Raw genomic sequence first — 26,681 nt, 5'->3', positions numbered from 1 at the left:
CGAAAAAAGAGAAAAATACCGAAAAATCGTCTAAGTTGTCCAAAATGGAACGCAAAGTCAAATACAATGATTTAAAACGAGCATTGAAAGAAGTTTGGACAACCGAAATGGAAACTGATGAGGAATCACATAATGATAAATTCGATGCACCATCCCACTATAAGAAGTATACCATTCAGGATAGGAAGATAGTGGTGCAAAAACCCAAATGAAACGCATCGACTTAGCAGAAACCCGGAAAGGAGCCTCAACCGGCCTATATTGCCACGGACCTTACTGAAGAGGAAGAGAAACTTCTAGTCGATACGCTCGGATAATATAAATATGTTTTTGCATGGTCTTACAAAGATCTTAAGGGGATAGATCCTGAGATATGTCAGCACACGATTCCCCTTAAGAGTGATGCCAGACCACGCAGACAATGTCCTTACACGTACAATGAAACTTTTGCACAGAAAATCAAGGAGGAAATAGACAAATTAAAGGACGTCGAGTCTATCTACGAAATTGAGCACACAGAGTGGGTGTCCTCGATTGTGGTGGTACCCAAAAAGAATGGCAAACTGTGGGTCTGTGTAAATCTCAAGCAAGTAAATGCATCCACCATTAGGGATAACTATCCACTGCCAATAATTGATCATGTTATTGACAGGGTAGCAGGGAAAGAGGCCTATAGTTTCTTGGATGGGTTCTCACGCTACAACCAGTTGACGATTAAGGTGGAAGATCAGCATAGGACAGCCTTTGCGACAGAGTGGGGTATATTTGCATATAGGGTAATGCCCTTCAGCTTGACCAATGCCCCAGCCACATTTCAAAGACTAATGGCCCACGCATTCAAAGAATATCTCAGACAATTTCTGGAGATCTACATGGATGATCTTTGTGTTCATTCCCATCAACGAAGTGACCACATCACTCATCTGGGTAATGTCTTTGCAGAACGTATCGTATTTGCTTAAACCCAAAAAATGTGCCTTCATGGTGAGATAGGGTAAAATTCTGGGCCACATAGTGTCAAAAAACGGCATTTCAACAAAAGGTGAAGCCAATTGCTGCACTACCGAGACCAACGAAGATAAAGAGGTGCAAGCATTTATGGGGCATTGCAGATATAATCGGTGATTCATATATATGTATGATGTAATAGCCAAGCCATTGTACTCCCTCATAACTAAGTTTGAATGGACAGAGGAATGTGAGCAGGCTTTCCAAAAATTGAAGCAACATTTGATTTCAGGTCCAATTTTGCAAGCCCCTAGCTGGAGCAAAATCTTCCATGTCCATGTGGATGCATTAGCCTATGCCATTGGGTGCATATTAGCCCAGCTAGGGGAGGAGAAAATGGATTTTCCCATTTGCTACTCCAGTCGACAACTAAACAACGCAGAGCAAAATTATACCACTACAGAAAGAGAGGTCTTGGGAATGATCTATGATGTCAAGAAATTTAAACACTACCTTCTAGAAAATAAGTTTGTCTTCTTCGTCGATCACCAAGCACTGCTATATCTAGTGAACAAACCTTGCAACACTAGAAGAATTGTTCTTTGGTTTATACTATTGCTTGAGTTTGACTTCACCGTGGTTGTAAAAAAGGGGACCACACACCAGAGAGCAGATCATATTTCACGACTATTTCATGGGGAAGCACCTGTGGGTGTCGATGATGAACTTCCTGATTCATATCTGTTCAACATAGAAATGGTGTCGCGATGGAGTGAAGAGGTCATGCCACTACTCACAAATCGGCTCTTTGCAGATAGAAAGACAACCCTCAATGATACACAAAACACGGAATCTCATCCTTTTAGCAAGACAGCTATACAAACACGATAAGGATGGAATATTGAGACTATGTGCAACCAGAAGATATCACCTACTATCTCAAACAAGCTCATATATAAAACACGGGGTTTCACACTAGTGAAATACAGACAGGCCAATGGTTACAAAGATTGGGCGTCTACTGAGCAAACATGGAATACAGTGTCCATCAATATGCCAAATCCTGTGATAAATGTATAATACAACCACTAGTGGAACATGCCACAATGTTTCGAGTAGTGCAAGCCCCGAAATGGGGTGCTCACATCATTGAGTACTTGAAAAACAAAACCTTTCCAAAAGAATGGGACAAATCAAGAAGGAAAATTGTTGAGGAAGAGGCCAAACACTATCTTCTCATTGCCAACCAACTGTATAGGTGGGGAAAAGACGAACAATTACGGCTATGTGCTACATAAAGCGAATATTACATCATCCTAGATCACGCACACGCGGGACAACCGGGAGGAAACTTCTCCGTTGATAAAACGACAAAGCTAGTGCTAAACTCAGGTATATGGTGGCCGACCCTATTCATGGATGCAACAACATACGTCAAACGATGTGACGAATGTCAATGCATGAAACCACCCCTACAGAGAGATGACATGCCACTGAGGCCGATGATGGGAGTTCGCGCTTTTGCCAAATGGGGCATTGACTTCATTGGTCCCATCAACCCTAAAGTATACAAGACACACGCACAGTACATTATTGTAGCAACAGATTACATAACAAAGTGGACGGAAGCCAAAGCAACCCAAAAAAATGATGCAAGGACTACAGCTCAGTTCCTTTTTGAAAATTTCTTTACGCGGTATGGACTACCAATCGAAATAGCAAGTGATAGAGGAACACACTTTGTGAATGACATCATTGAGACTCTCCTTGACGAATTCATGGTGGTCCACCGAAAGTCAGCACCCTATCATCCGCAAGCCAAGGGACAGGCAGAGAGCACTAAAAAAATCCTATGCACCGTGCTCACCAAAATAGTCAGTGACTCAAGAAATTATTGGGATCAAAAATTACACACCGCTTTATGGGCTTACCGTGTAGATTTTAAAACTTCCATTGGCACGACTCCATTTAACCTGGTCTTCAGAATTAATGTGATACTACCATTGGAATTCCTAGTAAAATCCCTCAGGGTGGCAACACAATTAGGATGGATGGGCCATGAGCTATCGGAGAGACTAGACAACCTAGAACAATTAGATGAAACTAGACTTAAAGCGATAGCTGGGATATATGCTCAGAAAAAGCAAATGAAATCTTTTCATGATCGACACGTGATTGGTAAGGAGTTCTAGAAAGGGGATTACGTTCTCATGTACACCCTGAAACAGCACTTTAAGAAACTCAAAAAGCGAGGAATGGGGCCTTTTGTGATCCATGATATATCGCAGAGTGGTGCCGTTAAACTTGCAACATTGGCAGGAGAGGAGATGCCTAATTGGACGAGTGGTTGCAGGTTAAAGAAATATCTTCTTCCGCTAACACCACACGAACTCGCAACACTACATGCGGCAGCTCAATGCAAATGTCAAGCACAAGACATTCGGGAACAAGCATAGCAAGAGGACAAACTCAAAATATTGAAACGCAAGAAACAATCAATTTTCAGAGGAAAGAACAACCGGCAATGGCTAATCAGCATGCTCTGATAGCATCCATACAAACGGCGACTACATGGTTAGGGGGAATGGATCTGCGTATTCGGTTGCAGCTTGTTGACGGCACCACCGAATGAGCGTTAGTGGATACAAGATCCAGAGCTAATGTGGTTAACTACTCCACTTTCAAAAAAATCACACAGGAACCTCTAATGCCAAACACTATGGGATTCAAGGTCTCCAACAGAGGTACTATGGGCAGTCTAGGCCACATAAATTTGCCAATCAACATTGATGGAATAGTGTATCCACATCCTCATGTGGTCGAAGATCATCATCTCAATGAAGTAGTTATTCTAGGCGTGCCGTGGATACGCACTTATCAGGCAACACCAAACTAGCAAGACAACACATTACGCATCGATTATGAGGGCCAATCTTTAGCCACGCCATTCGTACAAACGGACTATGAATGGGAACCTCTACCTTCGCCACAGGCGACAGCTCAACAATCATCCATCACCAAGGTCACGAAAATATGGGTCAAGAAATCAATCATGGAAACCAAGCCCATGCAATTGTGGATACCTAAGCGCCAAATCAATACCCGTAAACCTACATTGCCTAGAAAAAATTTAAACCATCACGAATTGCCCACCGCCGTTGTCAAACGGCCTAAACCGATGGACCACTCTCTTCGACATCCAACCACACTAAAATGGGTATGGCAACTGAAACAACATCGCCTTCATGATGCCTCTTCTAGTGGATCCCCACCATGGGAATTTCGATGGCAATCCAAAAAATGCCAACAACCGCCACCATCGGCAACATCAAAACTTTTGCAGTGCATAGTAAAACACAGAGCATGCCTTCTACAATTACTATTGTTGGGCCATGTAGCTTCCAAGGAACCTCGCCATCAGCATCCACTAAACATATTTTTCAGCACCTATCTCTTGCATAGCAATTTGTTTTCCCATGCATTTCCTCCATAAGCATCATAGAGTCACCCTATACGGCTATGCATAGACACGTGCTTTATTCCCATGCACTCTGACACATGCTCGTCGCGGACGACTCACTTTAGGAAGGGGGAAAAAGTGGTTGGATTACCACTTGTATATACCATTACTATCATCCTATTTCTTTTCTTTTCTTTTCTTTTTGTTTCCTTTCTTTCCGTTTCCTTAAAAAGACAAGTTTTCGGAGCCTGACAGACTCTTAGTTGGCATAATCATGAGTCATACCGTCATAATCTAATACCGGAATAAGAGTATGTATATAAGGGAGGTGACACTAATTTTGGCCAACTAATAATCATTGTAAATAATTTTCTTTTACAAAAACGCAAAAAATGACAGGTGATCAACAAAAAATTGATAAGTCGAGCCAGGAAAGTCAGAATTGACTTTTGAAAGCAAACTCCAAAAATTCAAAGCAAGGACTACAAACATGGCAAACATGGAAAAATTCAACACAAAATGAATTTTGGACCAACTTCTGAAGGATCAAAACTGCAGATCGGACGCCATTTGTAAACCGAGTGTTAGAATGACGAACGGTTCCAACCTGCGCCAGGTGATGTGCCCAGCAAGATATGAACAATGAAGGTAAGTATAAATGGGGCATTCCGGGTAGACTGGGATCATATAGTCAAAAAAGGGCAGCAAGAGCTCATTTGCATTCACACACACACACACACACACACACACACACACACACACACACACACACACACACACACACAGAGCCACAGGAGCATAGTGTTTTCAGAACTACTTTTGCCTGCTACGACCACCTCGGTGGATCTCACTACACTAGATTTGACAGATATGATCATTAACCTTGCAAGAGCATGTGTGTGTGACCCATACTGCATCAACAGTACCAAAACAAAAAATCAAAGCAATACAAGGTCACAAAATTGGAAAACTCACAAAGCCAATGTGGGGGTCCAAAACTCATTAAAAACAAGAAAAGTTCATCAGTAGACCCCAACTACCTGGCAGAATCAGCTAAACTAAAAACAGTGGAAAAAGGTGTTGGAACATGGATCGTGATCCATGTTCCCAAAACCCTAAAATCAAGGAACTTCCTACAAGAGCAACTAAAGAGGCCCAGGAACAAAACCCCATGACTGTTTTTGCAAACTGCTTCCCAACATGGATCGCGATCCATGTACCTTTTTTGCCAAAATCAGGATCAAAGAGGTTCACTAGCTGGACAATGTACCAATATTCTTGGGGTTGCAAAATGATCACAAACAATGCTCTAAAGATCATCAGGTCCACCTGGATTGCTACAATCAGTTTGTAAATGGTCTTTTGGTCAAAAGTATTGCTAAAGTAATTTGAAAAACTTCAAACTTTCCTCGAAGTGTATCAACAAGGAATGGTAACCTAAGAAGGGTGATGGGATCAAAACCAAGCAAAAGTATACTTGCAAAATGGTGAAACTTGCAAGATTCAGCTTGCCTTCCCAAAAGACTTCAAAGTCTGGGGAAACTTTCCAGGGAACTAAGCAAAGCTATAAACTACAGACCTCAACCATCAGAAATCAATGCAAGGAGAGATTTCAGGCAAAACATGACTCCAAAAGTGGTGACCAGAAACAGATTTGGTAAAACGGAAAAAATATGGCCATAAACTAAGAAATGGGGCAAACAAGCCAACATGGATCGCGATCCATGTACCTTTAGCTCTAATCCAGAGAAAATTGCTCAGTAGCATCCCCTTATGCCCAGGGACAACTTCCCAAAGTTAGAATTTCAAAATGTTTCTCAACATGGATCGCGATCCATGTTCCTTTTTGCCAAAATCTATCTATTTCATTACAGTTTGTGCCTATAGTTTTCCTAGGTGCACTGGTGAAATTTGGTCAAATTTGGAGTAGTTTTGATACAGTTAAGCTCACTGTTTTATTTTATGGTCAAGTTTACACTTTTCGACAACTTTGTTCAATGGCTAAAATCTGATTTCACTAGCAAATTGGCAACAGGATGCCCCGACGGAAAGCACACAAGGAGTGGCATTTGGCACCCTATGAGATAACCGACATCTCATCAAATGAGAAAGCTCACCTCACAAAAAAAGTACTTGAAGCAATTCCGGCAAATATTTTCATAGGAACGTTCCAAGCCGCTGACGAATAAATTGTAAAGGCCACCATCTTTCCCCAGGAAATGTGGACTTTGCACCAGAATCCAGAAGTGCAAGCAGGGGTCAGGTGTTTACAGCTCGACAATTTCTTAAGAGTGCCTCCTTGGGGAACGGATTTCAGACAGGCTCACGAGCTCATAAGCACAATTCAGTACAATGGGGAAGCAACACTGACAGACAAGGACGGGGCAGCTATTAAAGTAAAAATTATAGCGAAAATCATAAATAAAGCCCTCCATCTGCCACAAGGGACGCACAACCTCTTGCAGAAAACAAAGGTAATCGACAATGATAAGGCCTTTTTGAAGCAACGGGGTCACAAGCTGACATATCAGGACCTGATCTACTCAGAAACAGAACTGCTATTGCATCTTATATCCCAGCATTTCAAGGTACAGAAGCCACCCAGATACATTGAACCCTTGTTGAATATGGCAGTGGTGATGGCGATGGGATTGGCTGAAGGCAGGGTGGTCAGTTGCGACTTTGGAAACTACCTCCTTGACACGGTTGTGGAAGCAAACTTAAAGGGCGGCGAACGAAGTAAAGCTTACATGAACGGAGGACCCATGCTCACACAAATAGCCTATCAAGCATTGGGCATGATTGATGATGTACAACCTGCCCAAGCGCAAATTGACCTAATCCACAGATCCAAAAGAGCCGTGAGACCAGTGGTAGGGCCTTCTACAAGACCGAATCTTGGAGTCAAACAAACCAGGCAAAGTGCACCTTTAAGGGATTCAGACAGTGAGAAAACAGAGTCCGATGCTCACAGCAGCCAAGGGGAGGGATCCAACCCACGGGATACTCCTTCGGAATACCAATCTTCGGAGGAAGAGAAGGATACCCCTGGGATACACTCGATTAAAGAAAAAGGCTACACATTTGGAAGAAGCTATCCCCATCACTCATGCCAGAAGAACAATGGAAGAGGCACAGGCATTGAGGGAGAAGCTTCGCCAACAAAAGAAAGATCATCAGCAAACCCAAGAGATGGAAACAAATGACGAGAAAGAAGATGATGAAGTCGAGGATGTTCCTCTAATACGCAGGCAGAAAGAGGCCTTGGAAAGAATCAAGAAACAAAATAGAAGGAAGCTGAAGAGAAACGACAAATTTCCAGTGCCATGCGGCAAAGAATTCACAATGAGCTCAAACAAAAGATGGAACAGAGACAGCAAGAAGAATCAAAGAAGCAACGCATCGATGATTTGGAATCATCTGAAGAATCTGCAAAAAGCAAAGAGGAGAAAAGTCTCTCGCAAGGTGAGGAACAACCTGAGAGACAAGAAGAACAACACCAAGACCTCAGCTCGCCCAAGGATGCTGAGACAGTTTTGGAGAGGTCAGAACAAGAAAAAAACGAACATGCAGGACAATCGGAGAAAAAAGATGATGAAAAGAAAACGGAACAGCAAGGCAATCAACAAACGGAGTCACGGACGCAGCCTGCCACGACCTCTGACACAAGAGAGGGTTTAAAATAAGAGGAAAAGAAAACTGAGGTGGTCGAGCATTCAGATCAGTAGGGACCAAGAACGCAACGCACTCAAGCGGCCATAAAAGAAGGAGCTGAGATGGTTAGCTTCTTTCATATTGACAGTCACCGAGAGCAGATCAAACTGCAATTTCAATGTCAAAGAGATCTTTATAACCTCAAGGAGTTGGAATTGGAAGATAACAAAAAGGAGGTAGCTAGAACAATAGCAGAATCCGATCAATTGATGCAACAAATAGAGGCACTAAATAACGTGCAAGTCCAGGTGCAATTGGAGCTGCAGAGAGAAAGAGAAAATGCAAGCTACTATTATAAAGAAGTTCAGCAATTCAATGAGGTGAACTCGGTTCTACAGATCGAACAACAACGCCTCAAGGAGGAGCTAACCAAGGAAAAGGAACAAAATGAGAAGCTACAAGGCTCATACGCCGTGGTTAACAGGTCTCTCACTCAACTCTTGGCAATACAGGAGACACCCTCCTCTTGACTATGCCGGCAGGCTCTACTTCCTTGAGCCAGGAGATTAAGGAGTTAAAAGAAGCCCTAAAACAAGACAAATATGATAGACAGATCATGACAGCAGGTCATAGGGCCCTGCAAACAGGCAAAAGATGAGAAAATTGAAGACTTGAAAAAGCAGCTGGTTGAGGCAAGAAAGGAAGTAGAGGATCTGAAAGCCAATCAGACAAAGGATCAGCCAGAAACCGGAGAATTTGAGCAGGGAGAAAGATAGATCACTTCGAGTTTGAAACTCAATAAACGTAGATAGCAACTACAAGCACTGCAAAAGGCACACAAGAGTCTGCAGATCCAACCACGACATCCAACTTGGAGTTGGCCAAAGATGAAATTCAGCATTGGATCTCAGAAGTCAAACACCCGTCGCACAAGGCATATCTGGAATATGAATTGAAAGTGCTAGAATCAGCTGCCCTCCTCTTGATCACTCCAGATGAGGTTGTAAAAAATTTTGGGCACGAAATGATCGCTCTACCGTTGATGCGGCAAGAGGTTCGATTATGGTAGCAAAAGATGCTCCGTGAAATTGAACCAAATAGCAGAGGGGATTACACAGAGGTCCCAATTACAGCTCTTCAGATTGAAATAGTCCTCAATCAACCCCTCTGGAGAAAGAAATGGTTCGATCAACGACCAACTAACGAAACATATTACAGGAATGCTCCCCAACATCTCAGGATTGACCCCACTTACTGTCCAATCAACAGGCGGCGATCCTGGGACAGTTTTTACAGTTGGCAAAGCAAAAGACCGGTAGTGATGAACTACCCTGTCATAGCCAAGCCGATCAATAACAACCCCCATTAGAGAATTACACGGTTCAAACTCTGAAAGGAGTCATCAACATGATGAAGGAGATCCCAGACCTCGCTTGCCAGATGCTGGTAAAGATTGCCAAAATGCTCATTACATGCATTACAGCCTTTAGAGACATTGAAGAGGTAGAGCATCCATGGCAGGTATTTGTCGAGGGCACACGGGGCATGTGCTAGAACATGGAGACAGAAATTCCCAGCAGAAATATTATCATGGGATTATATGCAAGAGTCATGTTTCTGCCATCTCAATACATGAAGACCTTCAAAGAAGCTTTCATGAAAGGTTTCTTTGAAGTGGACTCTTCCATATTCAATCCAATGACGAAAGATCTAACAGCTCGTCACATTGCCTATCCGAGCACCATTGCAAATAATCCTTTTAGAGAACTGGCAACCAAAGTCGAGATAGAAGCTAGAGCACAAAAGTTTAGAAATCTCACTACAACACTAGAAAGACGGCACTAAAGTGACTTCCCTCAGATGCAGCTTGCACGAGGGCGTGCAAATGAATAGGAAGGGGGGAATGTTTGGTGGATACGAGCGAGCAGGCGTATGCACACCAAACTCGGCGGATACTCTATTTTTTCAGCAAAAACCCTGTAACTCTACCTAAATTGAGTTGTAATCAAAGAAGATTAGACCATATTCTCTTTATGTTCTCTGAGTCTACCCCTTGTATGAGGCCGGTTGGCCATGGGAAAGCCCCCTAAATTTTAAAGTCAAAAACCTTAGTTTTGAAAGAATAATCATCATTAGCTTGGGAAAGAAAACGTACGCTGCTAAAGCTTCTTGTGACTACAATTTGTAATCATCATTTCTCCTGAACTGGTAATCAAAATTCTGTTCCGAATAGTATCCTTGTCTCTTGCTCTTCAATCTAAGTGTAATCATTTCCAATTCTGTTGTGGTTCGCGATGAGTCGTTTGTGAGCTAAATGTATTGATTTGGGAGTTAAAATGGTTGTTTTTTTATGTTTTGACCTTGGATAAGTGTTTCGATGATTAAGGAGGATCTTTGCAAGTACTTCTGTTTCAGTTTTCTGCACATTTTTTGTGATGGATCGTGATTTATGTACCTTCCCAGATGGTTATAGAACTTGGTAGGATTGATCCCATAACTATTGTGACACCTCTCCTTAAGTTTCGTGACATTCCGGATACCGAAACGGCATGATTGTGTTGAGTGTTGAGAATGGACGCATACTGATTGTCTGACTAGGAGGTGGTTGATTTGCTTTTGTTGTAAGAACGAGTAGTCTTTGAGTTCACTTTGGTGAGATTGACACTCTCATTAAGTCTCCGTGCCCCACCCCGAGTCGCTTCCTTGCATATTGACATTATGTTAGTGCAAAAGAGCTATGTTGTAGATGTCCGACGCGGCGACCAGCTAACAGTTTCCCATTTTTCCCACATTTCTTTTGTGGCTATGGCAATCCCGGCTCCACTATCCAATATAGCAATTGTTTTTACTCCTTTGCACTCCACAGGCAAGGTCGTGTTCCCTTCTTTTCCTTCACAATAGTCTCCCACCTTATTCACTGGTACTGGCTCATGTTAAGTTTTTTTCAAGGTCTGGTTATTCAATGATCTTGGAGAAATGATTGGTAGCAAAATTACCAGCCCTATTTTCTTCAAAAAAATTCCAACCTCTTCCAAAGATGAGGTCTTACTTGCAGTAACTCAGATAGAGTTAGCATACAATGGATAGAGGACGGCATCAACTCATGAAGAGTTTTGGTCTCTATCTAATGTAAAATTGTTGTATCTAAAATTTCAATTCAAGAATGTACTTAAAGCCAGAATCTATAAGGATGGAATGGATTGCTATTGTGTTGGAAAACAAGCCAAGCGAGTTCAAGGACCTTGTAAAGGTGGACTATGACGAAGACAGATACTTTGACCGAGATGGGATGATGTACCTAGTTGTTCCCACCCCTTTTATTGTGGACAAATGGGATTGACTAGCACCAAGGACAAGGTAGATGAAGAGTTAGTAGATGAACCACCCAAAATGGACAAGCAAAACGCTATGCTCAGGTGCACTAATGAGACGGAGTGGCTTAATACAGACAACACTTACGTGGGGCTATATAAATTCAACAATGGAAAACAGACACTCTGTTATAGATGTGATGAACCCCGCATCAAGGAGCTGGCTGATCGCAAAAAACTATAAATTTTTACATACACAGAGGGGAGAAGTATCCAAGTGGTCATAATGGATAACCATGGCCAAAAATACTCTCCTATGGACCGTAAGGAGCTAGAGAAATATACATATTTTGGGGAACCACTCCACCAATACTATGTAAATTCAAAGGAAGTTAAAACCACGAATACTCAAACAAGACCAGAAATTGGGTATGTAAATTCAGTAAGAACTAGAGTGGAAGTTTCATCTAGGCACCAACGAGTCTTGAACACAGGGCCCATGGGATCAACGGGGTCTAGGTATTCTATGAACACACACGGGGGCAGTGTAGAACCTGATTTGACATACACAACTAGAATCCCTCCGACTATTACACAAGATCGAACATATAGACTTGATGAACGCATGGTGGAGTGGATATCAATTATAGTGACAAGGGGAGAATATGAAGCTAGAGAGACAACATCAAGAGGACCAGGGATGGTTAGAATGGTTGCAGAGTCTAGATGCATGCAACCTTCTCAAGTGGCAAAGTATGTACCCAAAAAGTATAGTGGTTCGGGAGATCCGTATGCTCATGTATCAATCTTCAAACAAGTGTTTAGTGCTAAACAGGTAACCGATTTCCATACTCAATATGAACAATTTTCATTGACCCTAGAAGAAGCATCCTTGACCTGGTTTCAACCATTCCGGGAATTCCCAAGTATCGAGCAACTTCTTCAAGAATTTGCGGAGGAATTCTCAAAGAGAGGAATTAAGCATAATATTGTCTCCCAGATCTATGCATTTAGACAAAAGGAGAAGGAAAAGGTGAAGGAAGCCTCACTTTGATTTAAGCAATACATAAAAACATGCTCTACTAGAGAACTACCTCAGGATGAGAGACTGATAGACCTTTTCATAGAAGGATTGAGAAATGACACTCTCAAAAAATACTTGCATTTAAAGGCATGTGTTACTTTTGAGCAAGTCACGAAAGAGGCGTTGTATTTGGTAAACAATTGTAAGGCATATGGGGAGGTGACAGAGGACACAGACACCAAGGGACGAGTAGCACCTCTTCAATCACTAGTGAATCCACAATGAAACCATGATGAAATTGGGTGGGAAAAACCCAACTATGCCGGACGTTGATGAAGGTATCGAGGAATTGATCAGAAGGATGAACCAAGGAAAACAAGACGAACCAAACACACGACAACATCCCACACAAAAATGTGACACTTGTGGAGGAGATCATCCAACTTAGTGGTGCAACATACAACCAAGGCTAGGATGAAATGTACAATGTGTGTTGAAGTGGTGTGCTATTGCAAAAAAATGGACAAACTATGAGACCCATGAATGTTTCTACAATAAAAACTATGTTAGAGAAAGACAATATGGGTCACCTAGAGGGCAATAGTTACCACCCCCTCCAAGATACCAAGTAGAACAAAATAACACAGTATAAGGGCAGGAAAAACCTCAACCTATGTTGGGAGATCATCCTCATTTACCTCATGAAAACAGAGCCATGGTAAGAATTTTACAACTCTATAGAAGCACCTACTGATCAGAGTATGGTCCAAGTAGTTTCCTACTAAGAAGATTTATACAATTCCTATGAGAGAGGATTTGATGGAAATTCTTATGCTTTTGATGGACAAATTCCATGGTTGAAGAGATGTCAGAATCATCATACATAGCACAACCAACAAAAAACCATTACTTGATCGATGAAAATATGCTTATGTTCATGCCAACTCAAAACTACAAACCTAGGGGATATCCTCCTAGAACATGACAACTGATGGGGGCTCCAGAAGCTTCTCCACCACCTCTAGGACCATGCTATGAATGCAGCGGTGATCATTATGCAAGAAGTTTCCCCCACAAAGGAGAGCGTATCAAACTCTTTGGGTATTGTGAGGGGTGTACAAATGACCATCTCATTCCACCTTGTCTCAAAACCCTGATAACAAAGGGAAAGCTACCATGAACAAAATGGGAATTGTATCAAGCTCAAGTGGATTAGAAATAGAACCAACCATTCCAATAAAGGTGGTAACAAGAGCACAAGCACAAGAGGCTGCAAGGAATATCCCAGCCAGCCAAACTAAGATAGAGAATTTGTTTATTAGAATCCTAGGAAATCATGGAAGGCAAAAAGAGACAAGATGAAAGCCAAAAGAGTGAAAGAAAAATCAAGTTTGAAAACAAAATTGCAGCAAACAGAGGAACAATTGATAATGGAAAGAGACCTTAAAGAAAAGGGTGATGTAGCAAAACCATTAGTGATACAATCGAGAGGATCTATCTTGGTGGACAAGGTCTTTGAGGGTGAAAGCATGTATAGGTGGAAATGGGTGGTTTAGGCGTTTGAAACAATGGGATTAAATTCAAAATTTATGGAAAAAAAAGGGTTAAAATTTGATGTGTACTAAGTGAAAGTGCTTACTCATTAATGATCACCTCAAGGTACGTTCAAGAACTTAATGCAAATATTCTCTCTAGTCTCGTCCCTCTCGCTCTGTCTCTCTCGTTCCTCCCCCCTCTCTCTGTCTCGCCAGCGCCATTCAGGTTTCTGATTCCCTCTTTCCTCCCTCCTTCGCGTTTCTCTGCTAGCCGAAGCAACAAGCAGCAACATCACAACAACAAGAAGAAAATTCAGGAGGAGTACTTTTTTCTGGGCTGGTCATCAACTTCAGTAAAAATCCCCTGCAGTAGCAACAGGTATGTGTCATCATGTAGCTTGAAGCATTCTATCTTGAATGTTGGTTGAATTTGAATGTGGCTGGTTTTCCTAGGTAGCATTTGCAGGTAGCATTGATCCATGTTTTAACATGATTCATGCAGATGTAGAAGCGTTGTATGCTTGTCTCTGAATGTGTGGCAAGATAACCAAAGGGGGCTTGGACTAGTGGTTAAAGTGAATGGGTGGGTGCGTAAGGACCCAGGTTCAACCCCTGGCGATATGGTCTGCCCTCTGTTGGGTGGCAAGATAATCATGGATTGTAACTATTAATGATGCATGTGTAAGTTAATTAGAATTTATTTCTGGAATGTATATGCATTGTGCACATCTAATTGATCACCCTTGTGAATGCTTTATAAGAATGCATCATGCAGCTTGAAGCATGAATGCAGATTTTAAATTGTGTGTGCATGCTTATACGAATGCATCATGCAGGTTCAAGCATGAATGCATTTAACTATTGATCTTGTATCTATGTGGCATTTGTGATTTTTTCAGGATGAAGAACCAGGCTACAAAAGGACCTTCAGACTCTGACAAGGGTACACCTAGGAAGGGAAAGAGCTCTACGCAGGAGTCGCCTATCAAAACAGGTTAGATGCATCATGCATGCATTTCTAAAATTGGTTTTATGTCTTGTAAAATTTCTGAATTTTTTGCACATGCATGCTACAAAAAGAACTTCCGAGTCCCCCAAGGGTACACCTAAGAAGCAAAATGTTCAGCAGGTTAGATGCAAGTATTTTCCCCATGGATTCAATTAAAGTGTTGCTTTATTAGGAAAAAGTAGTGTGCACACCACTAGTAAATATCAAGTGGGTGAACCCCACTTTTTATGGGTACAGCACCACTGATAGGCTGTGTTGAAGTGGTGCACCTGCAGCACCCTTTAAAGTTGGGCAGAAACCATGGTTGCATCACTACATAGTTATGCTGATATGGTGCACCATCTCTTAAAAATGATACTGGACCACTTTAAAGTGCTGGGTAGCACTAAAAAGAGGTTAGGTTCTAGTAAAAACTGGCGATACAATGGGTGCATCACTTTCCAGTGGAAAACCCTAACTATTTTGTGGTGAAGCATCACTTTTAAGCAAAGCATCACGATGGTGCACCACTTTTCAGTGGTTTTACACACTTTTAAGGTACCGAATAACGTTCTAGTTAAAAAGCACCACTTTCTAGTAGTAAACACAACTATAAAGTGGTGCTTCTTAACTAGAACGTTATTTGGTACCTTAAAAGTGTGTAAAACCACTGAAAAGTGTGCTTTTTAACCTGAACGTTATTTGGTTTAAAGTGGTAAACACCAATAAAGTGGTGCTCACCACTTTTTGTGGTTCAAATCACATTTAAGTGGTGTTTATAGTGGTGAAGACCACTATAAAGTGGGGAACATCACTATAAAGTGGTGCTCCTTAACTAGAACGTTATTCGGTACCTTAAAAGTTTGTAGGACCACTGAAAAGTGGTGCTTCTTAACCTGAACGTTATTTGGTATAAAGTGGTAAACACCAATAAAGTGGTGGTCACCACTTTTTGTGGTTCAAATCACATTTAAGTGGTGGTGCGTGATGGTCAACCACTTTTAGTGCTGTAGAACCACTTTTTAGTGATGCTTTACAAAAGTGCAATAATCATTAGTTCTGCATCTTTGCTAAAAGTGGTGGTTAAGTGCTTTTAAGTGATGAAGCTTTACAAGGAGATACCACATTCTATTGGTGTAGCACCAGTTTTAAGTTGTGTACAATTCACATCGGTGTAGCACAACTGAACAGTGGTTCAGCCCACTTTTATGTGCTGGAGCCCCACTTTAAAGTGGTGAAGAAACACCAAAAGGGGATGTATCACTAGAAAATAGTGGTGTAGCAAGACTTTTTAGTGTTACCTAACTAGTTTTAAGTGGTTGAGAACCATTAAGTGGTACACCACCACTTAAAAATTTTGCAGTACCACTGAGAATGGTGCAAAAATCATTTCAACCACTTCTTATTGTTGATAAAACAAGTTTAATTATGGCTCATTACATACTAAAATGCATTCTTATATGTTTTTACAAGGAGGTGGACAGTACCACAAGTGGCCTTACCCACTCAAACAAAATTTTGCTTCACCAAGGAAGATTTTCATACCGAATATGGGCTATGCTTGGTTGGCCAGGATCCGAAGCTCCTATGTGATGATGATTTCTCAGATGAGGAGTGGCTTAGTGTATGGCTTTACAAGCGCCACCAAAAGGAGAAGATGCATTTAAAGGGGCTGAGGCCTGAAATGTATGAAGAATGTCTCCTGCTATACCACAAAGTATATCAGGGAGCTCCCCCAAACAACGAGGTAGGCGTGCATTTTGCACATGGATTTACTTGGCAGAAGTGCAAGGCCGCTGAAGATTCTAAAGGTTTAGTTTCATGGGTTGTGTATGCTGAAGGTGTTATCAAAATGTTACGCCAACAGAAAACTTTAAATAGGAAATTGGAGAAATGGAGGTCCACAAACGGTCCATGTCTTGGAAGCGAGTGGAAATGTAATGCAAAAAATATGCCTAATTACACTGACAGTACTGGCACAAGCTTTGACTGGCAGACATACTCAGGTGGGCATCAATTTTCAGGGCAGGCTAAGGAGGAATTTCTAAAGAAGCGAGCCTTTGGCTGGATGGGAACATTTGGAATGTCAAATGTTTCCTCGACTGCATTTTCTACGTCAACGGCTGATGTAGCATCTATTTCTAACATGAAGGCTAATGCTGCTGAAAAGCTAAAAGAGAAGCAGCAATGTCTTGAAGCAATAAAAATTGCTTTAGATCAATCAAAGACAAAGAGAGATGAGCAGGTTGGTTTGATGCGAGGCGCCGCCAAGATCGTAGAGAGACTGAACAAGGATATGGAGGAACTCATGTTGTATAAGGCTGGGCTTGTACCAAACGAGGAAGCAATGGAAAAGCTTGAGACCTTGATTCAAATCAGAAAGGAGGCTTTCAAAGACATGGGACTTGATATTGAAGTGCACAATCTCGATAACCTAGGTGAAGAGGCAGCAGAGTTACAGGTATGTAAGCTTGATTGATTCACCTAGTAGTAGTTGATATTACTTAAAAGTGTTTAAACTCTACTAAGGAAAAAATGGTTAGAGACCATTTTATATGGTAAAAGACCACTTAAATGTGTTTATATAACACTCTTAATTGGTACCACATAAAGTGATGAAGACTCTTGAAAGTAATGCACAAACACTTATATTGTTTTATAAAGTATGTAGTGCTATTTTTTTACAGGGTCAGCATGACACTTTGTTATGGGAAGTAGAAGTGGCGACAGGGCATCTTCGATTTGTGGAAATGATTATTAATTTTTTCAAGTCAAGAATGCCTATCCTTCCTATCAGGCCGCCTGTTCATTTGGGATCAAACAATAGCTGTGTGCAGTTAGGTGATTGTGTTGCTTGTGGGATGTCTATCATGCAGACTGTTGTTACCGGTGTCTACATTCTCCGGTGTCAACATCCGTATCACCCACTTTGTTTTGTAACTACCTGTAAGTCTGCCTGCCAGTGTCTATTTCATGGATGTGAGGAACCTTTAAAAGATGCTTCGAAGCTGCTGGCACCTGGAGAGGCAAACATGGATGAGCATGTTGGTACAGGTAATCGATGTTTTTATACCTTATGATATGAAGCTGATTGTAGATTCATTTCTTGACCATTTTGTTTCTTTTCTTCATGTAATTGCAGAGAAAGATCCAATGGAAGGCATCTTTGGATCTCTTGTTGATGGAATTGGTAATATTCTATGGAACATTCTTCTCTTTGAATGTTCACATAACTTAATATTGAGTATTATTACATTGTCTTTTATGTAGCACACTCCCAAGCTAGGTCATCACGCAAGCCCAATATTGATAGCATGTGTGGTGGGTGCGGGGATAAGAATGCATCCCAGAAACAAGAAGGTGAAGACACTCCGGACCAACAAAAGGCAGAAAAAAGGGCTGAAAAAAGAGTAGATGTAGTGGGAGCTCAAGGTGACGCATCCAAGGAGTCAACCAAGGTGCCTCTGAAGCCAGAACCTGCAATGAACAAGGACGTAGAGGACGCTGAAAAATCATCTGAGAAGCCAATTAAAAAGGATACAACAGTGAAATTTTCTGATGAGGACTCAGAACTTCTTATTTCACAGGTTTGTGTAGAGATTTTGGGGCGTAGGAGAAAGAGGAGCAACATTGAAGAGCACGCCACACCAAAGAAAAAAGATAAGGTTGCATCCGAGCCTCCAGAGCCTACTCCAGGAGGTAAAGAATCTAAGGAGCCTTCATCTGCTCGGAAAAAGACTAACCTCCAAGCACCCAACCTTAAACCTCCCAAACCAAAGTCCCGCAAGAAACTTTTGTAGCCTCTATTAACCTTTTGTGCTTTGTAGCCTCTTTGTAATTTTGTCTTTGTACCCTCATTTTGATGATAATGAAACGATGGCTTTATTTTTCGTTCACTAGTTGTTTATTGCTCATTGATTGTCTATTTATTGTACTCATATTGTTCATTGACTGTCTATTTATTGTACTCGTATTGTTCTTTCCGACATCATCATGAGCATCTTCAAGTAGAGCTTATTTTTTCTCTCTAGTATCTCCTGCCAAGTGGACTGTTGCCATAGAAGTTCAGGAAGTTAATGAAATGGAAATCAATAGCCTGGAAGGTATACTTTTCAAGTGTACTTTGAAAAGGTTAATATGTCAGTCTGATAGAGGTTTTCAAGGCATGCTACTTGTCTATGGAAGAACTTAGCTGGATTGGAGATGTTCAAGAACCAGATGAGAAGGTTGAAGACATAGCAGCTAAGCAGGATGCAGAGCAGGATGCAGATGTAACACCAGATAAAGTAGAGGAAGACTAGGAACCAGTAGTTTGCCCCGAAATTGAGGAGATTTTGCCAAACTGCCCTAGATGGGGATATCTTGTTTCGAATTTCTGCAAGATCAAAAAGCTCATCATCCTTGATCTCGATGGACTATTCGTGAAACGAGATGTAACCAAACGTGATCCAAAGACTGGACAACTTAAACACCCTCCACGTCCAGCTTCCGACAGAGTTAAACTAAAAAGAGTGGTCGAGAAGTTGTGGATCTACTACCGTAGAGATGTTGAGCAATTTGTTTGGGATTTGAGGCAAACAGCAGATGCAATTGTTTGGAACACTTGTACTGCTACTAACATTGAGCATATCCTCAGTACATGTTGGCCAGACATATGGGAACATAGGACTTATTACTTTAGGGATCTCTTCTCAAACTGGCAATGTGAAAAGTGGTCATATTTTGAAGAGATTGCTGGAGCTCCAAGAGACCTTGCAGGTGAACCTTTGTCTTTCAAGCCCCTTTACCATGTTTGGAACAAGTTTCTAGAATACGACTCCTCTCGGACATTGCTGGTAGATGACTCCTGATATAAAAATCTGCGCAATGTCTGGGACAACTGTATATGTCCAGGTACCTTTGATCCTCTTGATGAAGAACAAGACCCTGATTACCTCACGCGCACACTGTTGCCATGGTTGTGCAGATGGGCACTAACCCCCAATACCCTGGAGTATACAAAGGCAAACCCCATCAGCAATCCCAAAGATGAACTTTCGAGTCTAGTCTTTGAGCACTTTGTCATAAATGGAGATGAATGAGATTGTACATCCGAAAGTGCCAGAAACGTTATATATTGTACATTCTTGGTGGATATGTAGACGTTTCTGGATAATTGTTGTAATATACTTTTTGTAATATACAGAAGTTCTGGCACCTTACTGTCTCTGCACTATACATGTCTCTACACTTCTGAATGTCTCAGAACCACTTTTTAGTGGTGCTAAACCCCTAAAAAGTGGTTAAATTTTTATTATGTTATTGCAACAGTTTTTCTGGAACTGCAACACCATTTAATGGTGATGTTTGGGGGGAGTGGTGAAGCATTCTTAACCACTTTTTAGTGGGGCTAAACCACTTTTTAGTGGTGCTAAACCATTTTAGTACCACTAAAAAGTGGTAAATTTTTATTGAGTTTTTCTGAAACTGCAACACTTTTTAGTGGTGATGTTTGGGGGGGGAGGGAGGAGTGGTGAAGCATTCTCAAAAACCAACATGTCAATTCCATCGTACGTTTACACCAATTCCATCGTGTTCAATCTTTCACTAGATGATATAAAATCAGATTTGATTTACAATTCAAAGGGCATGCTATTGTATATTGCCTCATGGTTTTCATTGGAAAGTTCGAACACTTCTCCTATGCCATCGAGCACTACAGGCTCCATAGGGAACTTTATTTCCCTTATCAAGTGGGAATATATGAAAACTAATGGCTTGTTATCCCACAGTTCATACAAGTTTTCTTGTAGGGATTTATACCAATGGCCCGTGACCATATAAGTATGCTTCTCTATCTTTTTTCCCCATGCATCAATTTGCTCGTTAGTTGTTGGGCCCTTAGCTACTACACTCTTCAAAATGTAGAAGTCAACAGACTCCTCATTATTCTCTTCAGAAGTGACATCAAAATTGTCTCCAGGTGTGAGAGCATCGCTTAAGGAGTCATAATGACCTGCATAAGTGGCACCATGGAACTCCTCATTGTCTGATTCTCCGTATGATTGGGAATCAGTAGCAAGTGGCTCCAAAGTGTGATATTGCCACGTCTCCACATGTGATCTGTTCATACACTTTCTCCAATGGCCAAGCCTGCAAGGAAAACAAAAGCATGAAAACCGTTTTGATCGCAATGCACAAGTGTTGTTCTCAGAATACCCATTCACACAGTGCATTGCTCTTGAGCCCTTCAGTGGTTTGCAGTCCCATTGATGGGATCGCTGAACATTGCCTAGCTTGACCTCCCAGAATACCCTACTGACCTCCCTCTTTTGCTTGTCATACATAGTAGTTGCTCTAGTACTGAGATGCATTCTCAAAAAAAGGACAACTTCAACTGCATACAAGTCAACCGCATGCTATGTTGCTTCAATTGATCATGAGTTAGAGCCCTTTTAATGACAGCCCTAGCCCCATCATGTTCCCCCTTTCCATGTCCTGAGGGAAAAAAATTCCAATTCATTTCCATGCCAGTAAGGCTCCAATATCTAGCAACAAAGTAAAACGGTCGCTTTGCTTTAAATTGTGAAGCTGCGCCATCTGACCAAACTCAATGTTTTTTAAAGCTTAGCCCTTGATCTCTCAACCATTGAGCATGTAAGAGAAAATCATGCTGCACAAATAAAGTGTCATGTTGTTTATCATCTGAGACAAAAAAGTGCATGGTCTTCTTTATTGCACCTGATGCGATGCGGAAATAAGTAATCAGGACAAAGATAGTGACTTGCTTAGTGTACCAATGCATTGATTGGATCTCATTTTTCTCCTTGAAGGAGTACTTCTCTGCAAAGTCAACGACGGAGACAACCACATGATCTGGAAACAAAGAAATGCAGTCCTTGAAATGTTGTGCTTGCCACCTAAATATAAAATTGTGAGTGACATACTTCTTCAAGTGGTCTTGGTACACTCGGAAAAGTTCTCTAGGCAGCATTTTCTTGTGGACAATGTCTTTCACAGTGCTCTTTCTAGCTTCATTGTTTAATCCAGTGGCACCCACTATATTTTCAAAAAACTTCACAGATACTTGCTTACTCTGCTCAACTTCTTCTCTTGGACAGATCTAAATATTACCTACACCGCATGCATTGCATGTTCCCATTAAGCATTGGTAGTTATGGAAACTATGTTCTGCAAGTATAGGGCAGAGTATAGACTCCAATAGTGAAGTGGTACTCATACTTTCATTTTTGTATGCAAGACATCCATGGTTCACAACTTCATCATGATGAAGGCATATAGGGCAACTGCACATGCAGCAAGAACCATGAAGATCAAAACTTCGAGTTCGCATGTGATTTACTGCCTCTTTAAGGAAAATCATTTGTACATGCACAATACAACAGCAGGTGTAGCCCTCAATTTTTGGACAAAGAACGGTTTCATAGACTCGAAGCAACGTTGGGAAATCTGAATACCTGCATACTTTGTCTTGAATCTTAAATAAAGCTCCACCTGCAATATACATGTATACAAATGTTAAAAATAAACTTAGCATTCAAAACTAGTTAAATTGTTTCAAAACATTAAAAAGTGATTCTATATCACTAAAAACTAGTGTGCACCACTAAAAACTAGTAATGATACATTCAGTAGTATTGTTTTACCTGTGAAAATAATGCACCACAAATACAAATTAGTGTAGAAACTAGTAACCATACAAAAAGGTAGAATATTAAGAGGTTGTGTGAGGACAACTTAATAGTGGTGAGAAACCGCATTCAGCGTAACTAAAAAGTGGTTTGGCACGACTTAAAAGTGAATTCAAACCACTTGACGGTGATGAACCGCCAATAAAAAATGGTGTGCACTGCTTGAATATGGTGGGCAACGATTAAAAAGTGGTGAGTAAGGACATGAAAGTTCTGGGGAAGTTCAGAACTAGCACTTAAAAAGTAGCTGGGAGGGACAAAATACTAGGCGACAGACCAGCATTAGCACTAGATAATAGTCCAACACAACTTGAAAGTGGAGGAGCTCTTGTGAAAAGTTTTTGATGACCACTTTAGAGTGGTGAGCGACTAGTTCAAAGTAGCCAGTCACCAATTAAAATCTAGCACTTAAAAAGTAGCTAGGAGGGACAAAATACTAGGCGACATACCAGCATCAAAACTAGATAGTGGTCCAACACAACTTGGAAGTGGAGAAGCTCTTGTGAAAAGTGCTTCATGACCACTTGAGAGTAGTGAGCAACTACTTCAAAGTGGGCAGTCACCACTTGAACGCGGATTCTGGTCACTTGAACGCGGTTTCTGGCCACTTGAAAGCGCGAACTTGCCACTTGATTGCAGTGACAAGGTTTTAGATACCACTTGAAAGTGGTGTCTTGCCACTTGGGAGTGGTGCCTCATCACTTGCATGGAGTGATGACTGACGTAGTGACTTAGCACATGAAATTGGTGTCTCACCACTTGATGACCACTTGAAATTAGTGAGCAACTACTTCAAAGTGGGCAGTCACCACTTGAACGCTGATTCTGGTCACTTGAATGCGGTGTCTGCCCACTTGAAAGCGGGAGCTTGCCGCTTGATTGCAGTGACCAGGTTTAAGCTATCACTTGAAAGTGGTATCTCACCACTTGATGACCACTTGACAATGGTGAGAAACTAGTTCAAAGTGGGCAGTCACCACTTGAACGCGGATTCAAGTCATTGGAATGCGGTGTTCGGCCACTTGAAAGTGGTGTCTCACCACTTGGGAGTGGTGTCTCACCACTTGCATGGAGTGATGACTAACGTAGTACTTTGCACATGAAAGTGGTGTCTCACCACTTGATGACCTCTTGAGAGTGGTGAGAAACTAGTTCAAAGTGGACAGTCACCACTTTAACGCGTTTTCTTGTCACTTGAATGTGGTGTCTAACCACTTGAAAGCGGGAACTTTCCGCTTGATTGCAGTGATAAGGTTTCAGTTACTACTTGAAAGTGGTGTCACACCACTTGGGAGTGGTGCCTCACCACTTGCATGGAGTGATGGACTGACGTAGTGACTTAGCACATGAAAGTGGCTTCTCACCACTTGAATGCGGTCAGACACCACGTGAAAGTGGTTTTTATACGTGTAAGTGTTGTGTCCACCGCTTCATTGTGGTGTGACAGCACTTGTAAGTGTTTACTAACAAAATGTGTTCAAACTCCACTAATATGGTTTTGGTTACCATCATAAGGTGGTGGGCACCATTCGTGAAGCAGCAGTAAAAATTCTATGGCACTACTATAACTGTTGCACCATGACTAAAAGCTGCTACATCACTTGGAAAAAGTGAGTTGCACCACCAAAAATGTTTGCACCTGTAACACCCCTACGAGTTTGTAAAACACGTCTGTTAGCATTGGGTAAACAAGACTTTTTAGTGGGTGAACACCACTTTGTAGGGTTTACGGTGAAGCGTTGGTGCATTTCTAGTAAAAACTGTTTCTTAAACATTAAAACCTGCTGCAAAACATTAAAAACTGGTTCAAAGGCACTAAAAAGTGGTGTGGAAACACACGTAAAAGTGCTTCAAAAACATTTAGAACTATTGATCAAATTTTAGAAGTGGTTCAGATACAATTAGAGACCAGTATAGTAATGTTTCACCACTTTTTAATGTTGCAACACAACTAGAAAGTGGTGCAAAACACCAAAACAAGCTGTAGCACTAATAAAAAGAAGTATAGAAACATAATGTTGTGGCAGTAATGAGTTGTAGCACCAATAAAAAGTGGTATAGAAACATAATGTTGTAGCAGGAATATGAGTTGTAGCACCAATAAAAAGTGCTAAAAAAATATATCAATTACCTGAGGCTCCTCAAGAAGGTGGATTGGATGCTTTACATATGAATATCTAGTTAGTCTCTTACTGCAAACATCTTTCTTGTTGGGAGACACCCTCGTCTCATCCGTCCATGTCTTTAACAGTTTGAGTGATGTGAGTTCTCCGTGCATCATCTCTATGACACGCAGATGCAGGGAACGAACCATCAGATTCACTTGACACTATTAAGTGATGTTTAGCTGAATATAAGTTTCTTTTGTGGATCCCCATAAGCTTGGCAGCTTGCGGTATGCTCATGTCAGTGTTTTGATCCTTGCTTCCACCATTCACCAACATCATCATTGCTGATTTCTTCACAAAAAACTCGTCTGAAGATCTTGGGACCTTCACATGATTCAAAGTGTTGCGGATGTTTCTCAGCATAATTGCTTCCAACTCTTTGGATTTACTCTGCATAGTGAGGAAGCAAGGATGTTGAAGAAGTTCATCAAAGATTTCCTTCCTACCACTTGCATCCATTCCCACGATTAATGTATCAAAGTGTTGTACCATAGATTGACATATCCTTCGTTTCTTTCTTTCATCCATCTCCCCTGTATTGCTTTCCGTCACAAAGTTGACCGTTGCCTTATGTTGCTTTTGTTTCTGAGCAGCCCAATATTCCCTCATTAATTTTCTGCGTTGAAGTTGAGCTTCTCTACTCAATGACGATGAGAGGATAGACAGTTCTTCACTGTGCTCCATTGTTGCAGTACTTTCAACGGATTTCTCTACAAGAAATACAATACAAATCATAACTACACGCTATACTTTTAATTAATACATGGCACTTCTTGCACTAATTAGCAAGATACTAACAAAGCATAATAAGTGTTTACATACCTCAAGAATCATCAAGTAGAAGAGGAACCTATAGAGATAGAGTTCGTGAGAAAGAGAGAAAGAGTGCTAAGAGAGAGAGATATGAGCGCGAGCTCAGACACAAGAGGAGCCATGATTAGAGAGAGAAAGAGAGAGAGAGAGAGAGAGGGGGGGGGGGGGGGGGGGGGGGCTGAGCAATATAGAAAGCTTAGTAAGAGCTCTGTGAGAGAGAGAGAGACAGAGAGGAGCTAGATAGAGCTCCAAGAGAGATCTCAGAGACAAAGAAAGCTCAGACAGGTTGAAGCGGGAAAGACGCGGCGGACAATGACCCAGCGTTCAGTAGTAAATTACATTTAGTCTCATTAATTGTGGTATGTTAGGACCCACTTTACGTACCTTAGGAGAATGATATTATTTTTGAGATTTGAAGCACTTTTAAAACACCCACTTTTAAGCGCAAAAAAGCAATGTCCTTGACATTACTTTCCAGGCCACCTATACATGCTTTCACCCTTGAACCTTTGGATGCGATCTTCAAAGATTATGAAGCTTGGTTAAAGCCCAACCAAACCCAGAAGCATAATTGGCTAACGTATCCTCACCCAGGGTATGAAAAAGAGAGGTTAAAGATGTCCAAGGAATTCATCTAGGCAAGTCAATCTCTTATCGAACCACCTGTTCCGACTGCTCCAAGGGCTGAGGTGTTAATCCGTGAAAAAATCCAAGAGTTAAAGGAGTAAGGGATCGAAGACAGAGACAAAAAAGAATTGGTAGTTGAAATACCATTAGATACGAGGATGGCAGCCAATAAACAGATGGGGTGTATTCACAGGCACCTACACCAATTACTAAAGTGGAGGAACCATGGCCACAAGATCCGTGGGAGGATATCAAAAATAGGAAAGATGGAAGCACAATGCTTCAGTCAGCTCCTATTGCTGAGAGATCCAACTTGAACATGAGCTTTACCCAAATGATATCTAATCACTGTATGGTGATGCAGGTACAAAAATGTCGGAAGACAACAAACCTCAACCGTTGAATCCATTAGCTTCATTCATTTGTCAACCATGAAACCAAATTAAAAGTAAGGAAAGTAGC

At 41.4% G+C, this 26,681-nt stretch overlaps 1 pseudogene; it reads right to left on the bottom strand.

Moving 5' to 3' along the window:
* Positions 1-8,676: 8,676 nt before the first annotated feature.
* Positions 8,677-25,463, bottom strand: LOC147447740 (uncharacterized; annotated as a pseudogene).
* Positions 25,464-26,681: the final 1,218 nt, after the last annotated feature.

Source organism: Adiantum capillus-veneris, chromosome 11 (genome assembly GCF_014529385.1).
Source record: "Adiantum capillus-veneris isolate H3 chromosome 11, ASM1452938v2, whole genome shotgun sequence".
NCBI lineage: Eukaryota > Viridiplantae > Streptophyta > Polypodiopsida > Polypodiales > Pteridaceae > Adiantum > Adiantum capillus-veneris.
The sequence above is the reverse complement of the archived record's forward strand: the minus strand, read 5'-3'. Positions and strand labels throughout refer to the sequence as shown.